Source organism: Vicia villosa, unplaced genomic scaffold (assembly GCF_029867415.1).
Source record: "Vicia villosa cultivar HV-30 ecotype Madison, WI unplaced genomic scaffold, Vvil1.0 ctg.003592F_1_1, whole genome shotgun sequence".
Lineage (NCBI taxonomy): Eukaryota > Viridiplantae > Streptophyta > Magnoliopsida > Fabales > Fabaceae > Vicia > Vicia villosa.
In genome coordinates, this window is record NW_026706248.1 from 38375 (window position 1) to 48828 (window position 10454).

Consider the following 10454-nt stretch of genomic DNA (forward strand, 5'->3'; position numbering starts at 1 on the left):
GCACCTCTTTTTCACTTCAGCACCCCTTTTTCATCTTTTAGGCATAAATATTGGTCATTTTAGCTCCATTTCTTTTCCTTTTCACAAATAGTCTCAATAATAGAGTAAAACCTGAAACAAAGCAAATACTCGCATAATATCATAATAAATCAATATAATAAATGGAAAATGCTATAAATATCTACGAATTTCAAGCTAAATATACGATATAAAATCGTGTTATCAAATTCCCCCAAACTTGAACCTTTGCTTGTCCTCAAGCAAAATAATAAGATAAAGATAGGAGGACAGCGAAATGAAATACGCTTCCACCACGTCGTTCGGTCATACTCAGCTACAGAGTGTTCTTGTTTGAAAATAATGTTGCAGATCCTAGCAATAAACTTATAGTAGCGACACTAGACAACTCCCAGCGTGCATACCAATCCGAATCATGCCATTATAGCTTGACCTTGACTCGTCATCATGTTTTACCCTTTTCATTCGCGCGCAATCACATTAAGCCCATTATCTTGACACGCACATAGTAGAGTAGTCGATTAGTGACTATGATCCTTCTTATGGAGTTCTGGCATATTTATGTGGTTTACTCCTTAGCGCTCACTTGTAGATTGTGGGGAATCGGACAACAGTCCTTCCTACCCAGTTCAGTACCAGATATCTTCTGAACCAATCAACAATGAGTTTTTAAATCCTTTGTATTTGAGATTTGTGACCGTTAGGTTAAATGATCTTGTGAGGATCACCTTACTTAGTAGGCACATTTCTTATTAGCGGTTAAGCACATAATTATTATTATAAGGATCATACACTTATATTCATCGACTCTCTGCATAGTTGGTATCTAAGACGGTGCCGACTGCTAGAATAAACTACTAAGGGTTACTTCAAAAATTAAAGTCGGTGGTTTCGGTATAAAGGGTATTCAAATCGGTTACGCAAACTTGGGGGTTTTAGAGTGTTGGGACAATAAGGGTATTGTCTTGAATCTTTATTGTGATTTCTATGCGTTGAGTATTTGAGTAGCTTCGTATTTCACGAACGTGTGGGGTTATGCGTTTATCGTTTTGGAGCAAAAATTTTGTTATGGCTCAAGAAAATGGAAGAAATTATAATAGTCACGGGATTATACATATAAGACTTGAAATTCCATAAATATTTTTTATTGAATTAGAAAAAACATTACAAGGAAGGGAAATAAACTGAAAGGAAATAAAAATAAAGCAAGTAATACGACTCCCCAAGACTTAAATGATGCAGTGTCCTCAATGCATGTGAACTACTCCTCAGTGTTGCGGTTGCGGGAACTGCTTGCGCCTCTTGTACGAACACGGCGACGTCTATCAGTAGGAGAGCCACTTACACGAATGTTAAGATCATGCAATTGTGTAGCAATTTCGGTGTATTGACCTTCGTTCCTAATAGCGTAGTCACGGTGCTCTTGTTGCATCTCTCGAATAAGCCTTAGTGTTTCGTTTTGATTTGTCTGCATAGCTTGAAAAAGTTGATCTTGGCGTTGAATAGCAGCATACATGGCATCAAGAGTAATAGGCGGAGGGTTGTTTTGAGGAGGTTGGTTGACATCAGCTTGTTCTTGGTTGAGTTCTTCTTCCATTGCATCCACAGGTTCATTAGGATGTTCAGGTTGGTTTTCTTGAGGATTATCATTAATAAGCCTCCAACGCTGAACATAACGGATGTTGATTTGCTTTGGGCATGGCAGGATGACATAAGGGATTAGAACTTTGTTGACGACCAAAGTGTAGCGGCCATCATGGCGGGGTGAAACCAAGTGAGAGTCACGGCAGTAAGTGAGATCGAGTGATTGAGCAGGCATCATGAGATGAGAGATGGAGATGAGGTCATCACCAAGACCTAAGGCACAGGCCAAGGAAGTAATAATTCCGCCAAACAGAAAGGGGTTTGTAGCGGGGGCGTTGATGCAGCCTTGGATGTGTTGGAGCATAAAAGGTGCGGCATTGAAACGGATATTGTTTAGCACACAGTATAAGAAAAATAATTCATTTTGGTTTACCTTGTGGTTGTTGGATCTTGAAAAAATAGTGTGCCCCAAAACACGTTGAAAATAACGTATAGCGGGGTTTTGAATATGCGAAGAATGTAGAGTTCTCCAACCGGTAGGAATTTCGCCAGTGAGATTAAACCAAAATTCGAAAGCGAGTTCCTCCCAAGATCGGCCATTGAGTTCTTGAAAGATTGTGCGGAGAGCATTTGGTGCATTATTAAAATGCAAGTACGTAGCCACTGCTTCTTGATCCAGAGTAAATTCACGGTTAAACATCCGAAATTGGATGCTACCGGTTAAAAATGGTTGATCAGAAGGAGTGTCGTAATTGAAAGAGCTCAAAAACTCTAAGACGAGCGGCTCATAAGTTGGTACGGGTTTGGTACAGAGATGGTGTAGGCTAGATTTTGTGAGCAAACGGGTGACACCATCTATGAGACCCAGAGTTTCTAGACATTCGATGTTCACAAATTTTGTGGGAACAACCGAACGTTCATAGAATGCGAGGTATTTAGTTCTTTGAGCATCGTTGTTATCCTCTCGAAAGATAATATTTGCAAGGTTAGGAGGTGGCCTCTCTGGACGCACACTACGGATGATTGAACGTGGAGGCATGATGTGTTTGGAAAGAAAAATAGTATGGAGAGTAGAAGAGTAGAAAATGGTTTGGAGGTTGTGAAGAAGAAGAGTGGTGGTGGTGTGGTTTTATAGTGAGGTTTGAAAATGGTGTGGTTAATGTAGAATTAAAATGGAGTTATGGTGGTGTTTGAAGTTTGAATGGAATGGAGGAATGGGAAATGATGTAGAGTTAAAGAGGTGAATGATGGAGGATGAATGAGGTTTATGGTGTTTAAATGGAAGAAATAATGGGGAGAATGAAGAATATTGAATGATGAATTTTGAAATTCAAATTCAAAATTCAAAAAGGGGAGAAAATGCTTCTGCATGGTCAAACTGCAGAATTGCAGCCTGCTGCCCTTGGGAGACGCGCGTCTCAGGCAGTCAGTCTGCTGGGGGACAGGGTATGGAGACGGGCGTCTCGTGTCCTTTGCATGCAGAGTTTGGTCCCACAGAGGTGGAGACGTGCGTCTCCTAGCCTAGGGACATGCCCATTTGGCATGTGGTGCTGTAGTCATGTGTTGACAGATACAAAATTATGAGGATAGCACAGATGTGACATGTGATGTTACTATAAACAGCAAAATACCGGACTGAGTGAGTTATATGCATTCATAAATATATAGCAATCAGACAGCAGAATAATATAACACAGTAGCAGTAATGAATAAAATAATGCATTTCGAATTAAAACTGGTACTCAATGTTGATATAGAAACAGAATGTAAAAATGCAGAAAATTAAATTCTAAACTAGAAATTGGAAATTGCTAAAACTAGAAATAAAATCTAATAATCTAAATGGTAACATCTAGCCACGTCTATTGTTGTGCACATTAGAATAAATGTGTTTGAAAACTTCGTCGAACTGAGCATTGACGGTGTCGATGAAATCGAAGAAGTGCATTTGCAGAGTGTGTAACTCGTTGCGCACATGTTGTACATCGTGTTGCAGTGCAATGATGGCTTGCTCATGTGTGTTCTGATTAGGAGTTCTTTGGTTCACTGATTCGGTGGATGCAGCAGGTTGTTGTGGTTCAAGCTCGACATCAGTCATATCTTCAGTATAATCTTCAGTAGGAGTTTCATGCTCATACTCAGGAATGGGTTCATCTTCAGGAAGAGGCTCATATTCAGGCACATGATCATCCTCAGGCATAGGTTCATATTCAGGTTCAAGGTAATCTAAGGGTATATTTCCTTGTTCATAGTATCCAGGAGGAGTGTCAGGTTCAGATTCCGATTCGTGCATTTCTTCATCAAAATGTTCATAAGCTTGTGGGGTTTCAGGTGAGGCTTCTCTCTCAGGAATCTGACCATAGTAAAGCCAGTTAGCAGGGTTGTGCACACTCGTCCTTGGACTCGGTAAGGTGAACTGATCCAATACTTTATTATCAATGAGTAAATCAAACTGATCAGGTCCAAGGTTACCAATGATACCTCGATTAAAGCAAAAGTGAATGTCCATAGAATTGTGGGAACCAAAAGGTGTTAATCTAAGTAGAGGTATTCTCAGTCCTATAGCATTAGCAATCATACAGACAAATCCGCCGATCAGAATAGGTGAAACTTCGTCTTGCGTGATGCGCTCGAAGTTTGTTAGCATGAATGCGATGGCGTTGACCGGACGATTCTGAGAGGTGCAGAACATGATGAATAACTCTTCTCTAGTAACTTCAGTAATATTATCGGGTTTACCGAAAATGTAGTGAGCGATGATCTTATGCAAGTATCTGAAAGCAGGGTTATGGATGTTCTCAGATTGAAACTCATTCTCTTCAGGGTTATTGTTTCCAGTGATCTTGCCCCAAAATCTTTCCAACTCCCAGTATGCAAGACTGTCTTCAGCTATTGTGGTGTATGCATCTGATCCATTAGGTAGTTCTAACATTTCAGCAAAATCTCGGATGCAAAACTGATATTCTAAACCAAAGAGTCGAAAGAGGATAACTCCTTTCCTCAACCCTTGTCCACAGTTAGGAAGATAAGTCAAGGAGCTCAAGAATTCCAGAGTGAGCTTTCGGTAAGTACTAAACTTGCGGAACAGGTGAGAACCGGTCCAACCGATTTGGTTCAGCAAGTGCATGACGCTTTCTTCGATACCAAATCTTTCCATAGTCGGCTGGTGAGGATAGCGAGTCAAATCCATTTGCCTCTCAGCCAGCTTAGCATATCTCGCTTCTTGTCCTCTACCACGGAACACAACTTCCATATTGTCGACTTCTTGCATCTTGATGAGTTAGTAATTAAGGAAAACCTAGAAGTTGAAAATATTAAGATTAAGTTAGAACTAGGCTAATGTTGTTTTAAAAAGGAAAAATAAAGAGAAGAATAAAATAAAAATGTAACAAGTTATAATAATAAATATAATTATAAAACGGAAAGATTTTCACGATTTAAAGATAGCGGTTATAATTATAGTAATTATTATAAAATGTAGAAAAAATATAAAAATAATTAAAATTAAAATAATTCAAAAATAGAATAGAATATTAAAATAAAAATAAAATTAAAAAATAAAAATAATTAAAAGTAAATGTGGGTTGTCTCCCACCAAGCGCTTTGTTTTATGTCGTAAGCTCGACGATTTTAAAATAGAAAACTATTTTTTCGAAAGAGCGGGCAGCTCGTCAAGTTTAAAAATTTGGATGTTTTCATCGTGTTCGAGATGATGGTAATACTTAAGACGTTGCCCATTTACGACAAATGGTTTGACGGTTTCTCCTTTGATTTCTATCGCTCCGCTCGGAAATATGTTAGTGATTTCGAAAGGACCAGACCATCTAGATCGTAACTTTCCAGGAAATAATTTTAATCTAGAATTAAATAGAAGTACTTTATCGCCTATGCTAAAATTTTTCCTAGATATATGCTTGTCATGCCATTTTTTCGTTCTCTCTTTATAGATTTTGGCATTTTCATAAGCATCTTGTCTAAGTTCGTCTAATTCGTTTATGTCTAGAAGTCGTTTCTCACCAGCGGCAGTGTAGTTTAAATTTAAATTTTTAATGGCCCAATAGGCTTTATGTTCTAACTCTACCGGAAGGTGGCATGATTTTCCATAAACAAGTTTGAATGGGGTGGTTCCAATTGGAGTTTTGAAATCTGTTCTATAAGCCCATAAAGCTTCATTTAACTTGGTTGACCATCTTTTCTAGATATAGCAACAGTTTTCTCCAATATTTGTTTTATTTTGCGGTTAGATGCTTCTACTTGTCCGCTTGTTTGTGGATGGTATGGTGTAGCTATTCGATGATTTACTCCATATTTTTGAAGGAGTTTCTCATGTATCCTTGAAATGAAATGAGACCCACCATCGCTAATTACCAGTCTTGGCACACCGAACCTAGGAAAGATGACGTTTTTGAAGAGTTTGATAACTACTCGTGTATCGTTTGTAGGAGAGGCAATAGCTTCTATCCATTTCGAAACGTAATCGACAGCTACGAGTATATATTGATTTCCGAATGATGATGGAAACGGACCCATAAAGTCTATTCCCCAAACGTTAAATATTTCTACTTCTAGAATGCCCTTTTGAGGCATTTCGTCACGTCTCGAAATATTTTCGGTTCGTTGGCATCTATCACAGTTTAATACAGCAAAATAAACGTCTTTCCACAGGTTGGGCCAGAAGAGCCCAGATTGAAGGATTTTGGCGCAGGTTCTAGATGTGCTATGGTGTCCTCCACACGGTGCAAAATGACAATGTGTTATTATGCTTCCTATTTCTTCCTCGGGTACACAACGTCTAAAGATTCCATCGGGGCCTCTTTTGAAAAGGAGCGGGTCGTCCCAATAGTAATGTTTTAGGTCATGAAAAAATTTCTTCTTCTGTTGGTAACTTAGATCAGGAGGAAGTACACCAGCAGCTAGGTAGTTTACGAAGTCTGCATACCAAGGTGTGTCAGAGCGGGCTAAAGCTACTTCTGCGAAGTTATTGGTTTCAGTGATCGGATGGTATGGTTCTAATTTGTTAGCTTCTAACTGAGCGATGAGTCTTTCATAAGGGAAATCATCGTCAATTGGTACTTGTTCGGGTTTCAGATTTTCCAGTCGAGAGAGATGATCTGCTACGACATTTTTAGTTCCCTATTTATCTTTAATTTCCAAGTCGAACTCTTGTAATAACAAGATCCATCTCAACAGTCTCGGTTTGGCGTCCTTCTTGGTTAGGAGGTACCTAATAGCGGCGTGGTCAGTGTATATGATTATTTTAGCTCCTACCAGGTAAGAACGAAACTTATCTAACGCGAATACGACAGCTAATAATTCCTTTTCTGTCGTGGCGTAATTCATTTGAGCTTCGTCTAGGGTTCTACTCGCATAGTATATGACATGTAGTTTCTTATCTTTTCTTTGCCCTAGAACGGTTCCTACAGCATAATCGCTTGCGTTGCATATTATTTCGAAAGGCTCGTTCCAGTCGGGAGCTTGCATAATAGGCGCAGAGATTAATGATTGTTTAAGCGTATGGAATGCTTCAGTGCATTTGTCGGTAAAAATGAATTCGGCGTCTTTCATCAGTAATTCAGTTAAGGGTTTGGTTATTTTAGAGAAATCTTTAATGAAACGTCGGTAAAAACCAGCGTGTCCTAGAAAACTCCTTATTTCTCTAACTGTTTTGGGAGGTTGAAGGTTTTCGATAATTTCGATTTTAGCTTTATCCACTTCGATCCCTCTATCGGATACTATGTGTCCAAGTACGATTCCTTGTCGAACCATGAAATGGCATTTTTCCCAATTAAGGACTAGGTTAACGTTTACGCATCGTTTAAGTACTAGTTCAAGGTTCTTTAAACATGTTTCAAAACTTCCTCCACAGACAGAGAAGTCGTCCATAAAGACCTCCATTATTCCATCCAGGAAGTCGGCAAATATTGCCATCATGCATCTCTGGAAGGTTGCGGGTGTATTGCAAAGTCCAAAGGGCATTCGTCTATAAGCGAATGTACCATAAGGACAGGTAAACATGGTCTTTTCTTGGTCGTCAGGGTGGATAGGAATTTGGAAAAATCCGGAGTATCCATCCAGATAACAGAAATGTGAGTGTTTGGCTAGGCGTTCGAGCATTTGGTCTATGAATGGTAAAGGGAAATGATCTTTTCGGGTGGCTTTATTTAGCTTCCTATAGTCAATGCACATTCTCCATCCAGTTTGGGTACGTTGTGCTACAGATTTGCCTTTTGCGTTAGTGATTACAGTAACTCCTCCTTTCTTTGGTACGACATGAACAGGACTAACCCACTTACTATCGGATATTGGATATATGATTCCGGCTTCTAGCAGTTTTTGGATTTCCTTTTTAACCACATCGCTCATAATTGGATTTATTCGCCTTTGATGTTCCCTAGAGGTTTTACAATCTTTTTCGAGCATGATGCGGTGCATACAGAGGGAAGGACTTATTCCTTTCAGATCTGATATGTTATATCCTAAAGCGGTTGGGTATTTTCTTAGGACGGTGAGTAATTTTTCAGTCTCGGTCTGTCCTAAATTGGCGTTAACTATAACTAGTCGGTTTTGTTCTTCGTCTAGGAATTCGTACCTAAGGTCGGTAGGTAGTGTTTTAAGTTCTATAGCAGGTTTCTTAGGCCCAGGTATAGGATCAGGAGTTAATGCTAAACATTCACTCAGGTGGTTATCTTGATATTCCCCACGCCAGTTGTCATCTTCAAATATTGGCGGTATAGGAATTCTTAGGATCTCGGTTTCCTTATGTGGTTCGGATTTTATTTCATTAACACACTCATCGATTATGTCGGCAGAGCAGCATGTGTCAATTATAGAAGGTGCTTTTAGGAATTGGGAAAGAATAAATTCTATTTTCTCTTCTCCTACTTCGAAGGTAAGCTTTCCTCGCTTGACGTCTATAATTGCACCAGCGGTTGCTAGGAATGGTCTTCCTAATATGATCGGGATGTTAGAGTCTTCTTGGATATCCATTATGATGAAGTCAGTTGGGATGTAGAATTGGCCTACACGAACAGGGATATTTTCTAACATACCTACAGGGTATTTAACTGAACGGTCAGCTAGTTGAAGAGACATTCTCGTTGCCTTAAGCTCACCCAGATTTAGCTTCTTACAGGTTGAAAGAGGCATCAAACTAACACTGGCTTCTAAGTTGCACAAGGCTTTCTCTATAATAGTCTTTCCTATTACGCAGGGTATAGAAAAGCTACCAGGATCTTTCAGTTTGGGAGGCATGTTATTTTGGATGATAGCGCTACATTCAGCGGTAAGTGTTACAGTTTCGTTATCCTCGAGTTTTTTTTGTTCGATAGAATTTCTTTTAAGAATTTAGCGTACGAAGGCATTTCGGTTATGGCTTCTGTGAACGGTATGGTTATGTTTAATTGTTTCAGAAGTTCTACAAATTTTTTAAATTGCGCTTCGGTTTTTGATTTAGCTAATCTCTGAGGGTAAGGAATTGGTGGCTTATAAGGTGGTGGTGGAACGTAAGGTTTTTCTTTTTCAGGTTCCACTTCGTTGTTATTCTCATCGGTCTTAGCAGTTTGATCATCAGTCGATGTCTTTTTGGTTTCCTTTGGCTCTTGTTGGGACATGGGTGCGTTTTGAGTTCTAGGATCAATAGGTCCATCATAGTTCGTTCCACTTCGTAGTGTTATCGTGTTCGCATGTCCTTTAGGATTAGGTTGTGGTTGAGCAGGAAACGTGCCAGTAGGGGCAGCAGTAGGTGCTTGTTGTTGAGCTACTTGTGAAATTTGAGTTTCTAACATTTTGTTATGCGTAGCTAAGGCATCTACATTGTTCGATAATTGTTTTAGTTGCTCGCTATTGTGGATGTTTTGATTCAGGAAGTCCTTATTGGTTTGTTGTTGGGAAGCTATAAAGTTCTCCATCTTGATTTCTAGATTCGACTTCCTAGGGGCGTTTTGAGCAGCTACAGGCGCTTTTTGATAGCCAGGTGGGACAACAGGTGCTTGTCCAGGCGCGTACAACGCGTTGTTGTTCTTATACGAAAAGTTCGGATGGTTTTTCCATCCAGGGTTATACGTGTTAGAATAAGGGTTTCCTTGAGCATAGTTTACTTGATCAGATGGGATTCCAGTCAAGAGTTGACATTCGGCAACTACATGTCCAGTTAATCCACAAATCTCGCAGTTAGGTGCTACGGCAACAGCGGTGGCTGAAGGAGTGATGGTTAAGTTTTCGATCTTTTGAGTTAAAGCGTCTACTTTAGCGTTAACACGGTCTATACCACTTATTTCGTACATTCCTCCTTTGGTTTGGGTTTTCTCTAGAGCGGCTCGTTCTCCACCCCATTGGTAATGGTTTTGTGCCATGTTCTCTATGAGGTTGTATGCTTCATCATGGGGCTTGTCCATTAGTGCTCCGCCAGCAGCGGCATCTATAGTCATTTTAGTGTTATAAAGGAGACCACCATAGAAAGTATGGATGATCAGCCATGGTTCGAGTCCATGATGAGGGCATAGTCTAAGCATGTCCTTATATCGTTCCCAAGCTTCGAAGAGTGATTCGTTATCTTTCTGGGTAAATCCGTTGATTTGACCTCTTAGCATAGCAGTTTTGCTAGGCGGAAAGTATCTTGCTAAGAATACTCTCTTCAATTCGTCTCATGTAGTTATGGAATTAGAAGGCAGGGATTGAAGCCACGCTCTAGCTCTATCTCTCAAGGAGAAAGGAAAGAGACGTAATCGAATAGCTTCGGAACTAACGTTGTTAGCTTTGACAGTGTCAGCATATTGCACGAACACAGATAAATGGAGGTTGGGGTCGTCTGCAGGGCTTCCAGAGAATTGATTCTGTTGAACAGCTTGTACCAA

General features: G+C 39.8%; 1 non-coding gene across 1 annotated transcript; it reads left to right on the forward strand.

Annotated features, from left to right (window-relative positions):
- The first annotated feature begins 10083 nt into the window (after positions 1-10083).
- LOC131641244 (small nucleolar RNA R71) lies at positions 10084-10190 on the forward strand. Its single transcript, XR_009295467.1, has one exon. It is a non-coding gene; the product is annotated as a small nucleolar RNA R71 (small nucleolar RNA).
- Positions 10191-10454: the final 264 nt, after the last annotated feature.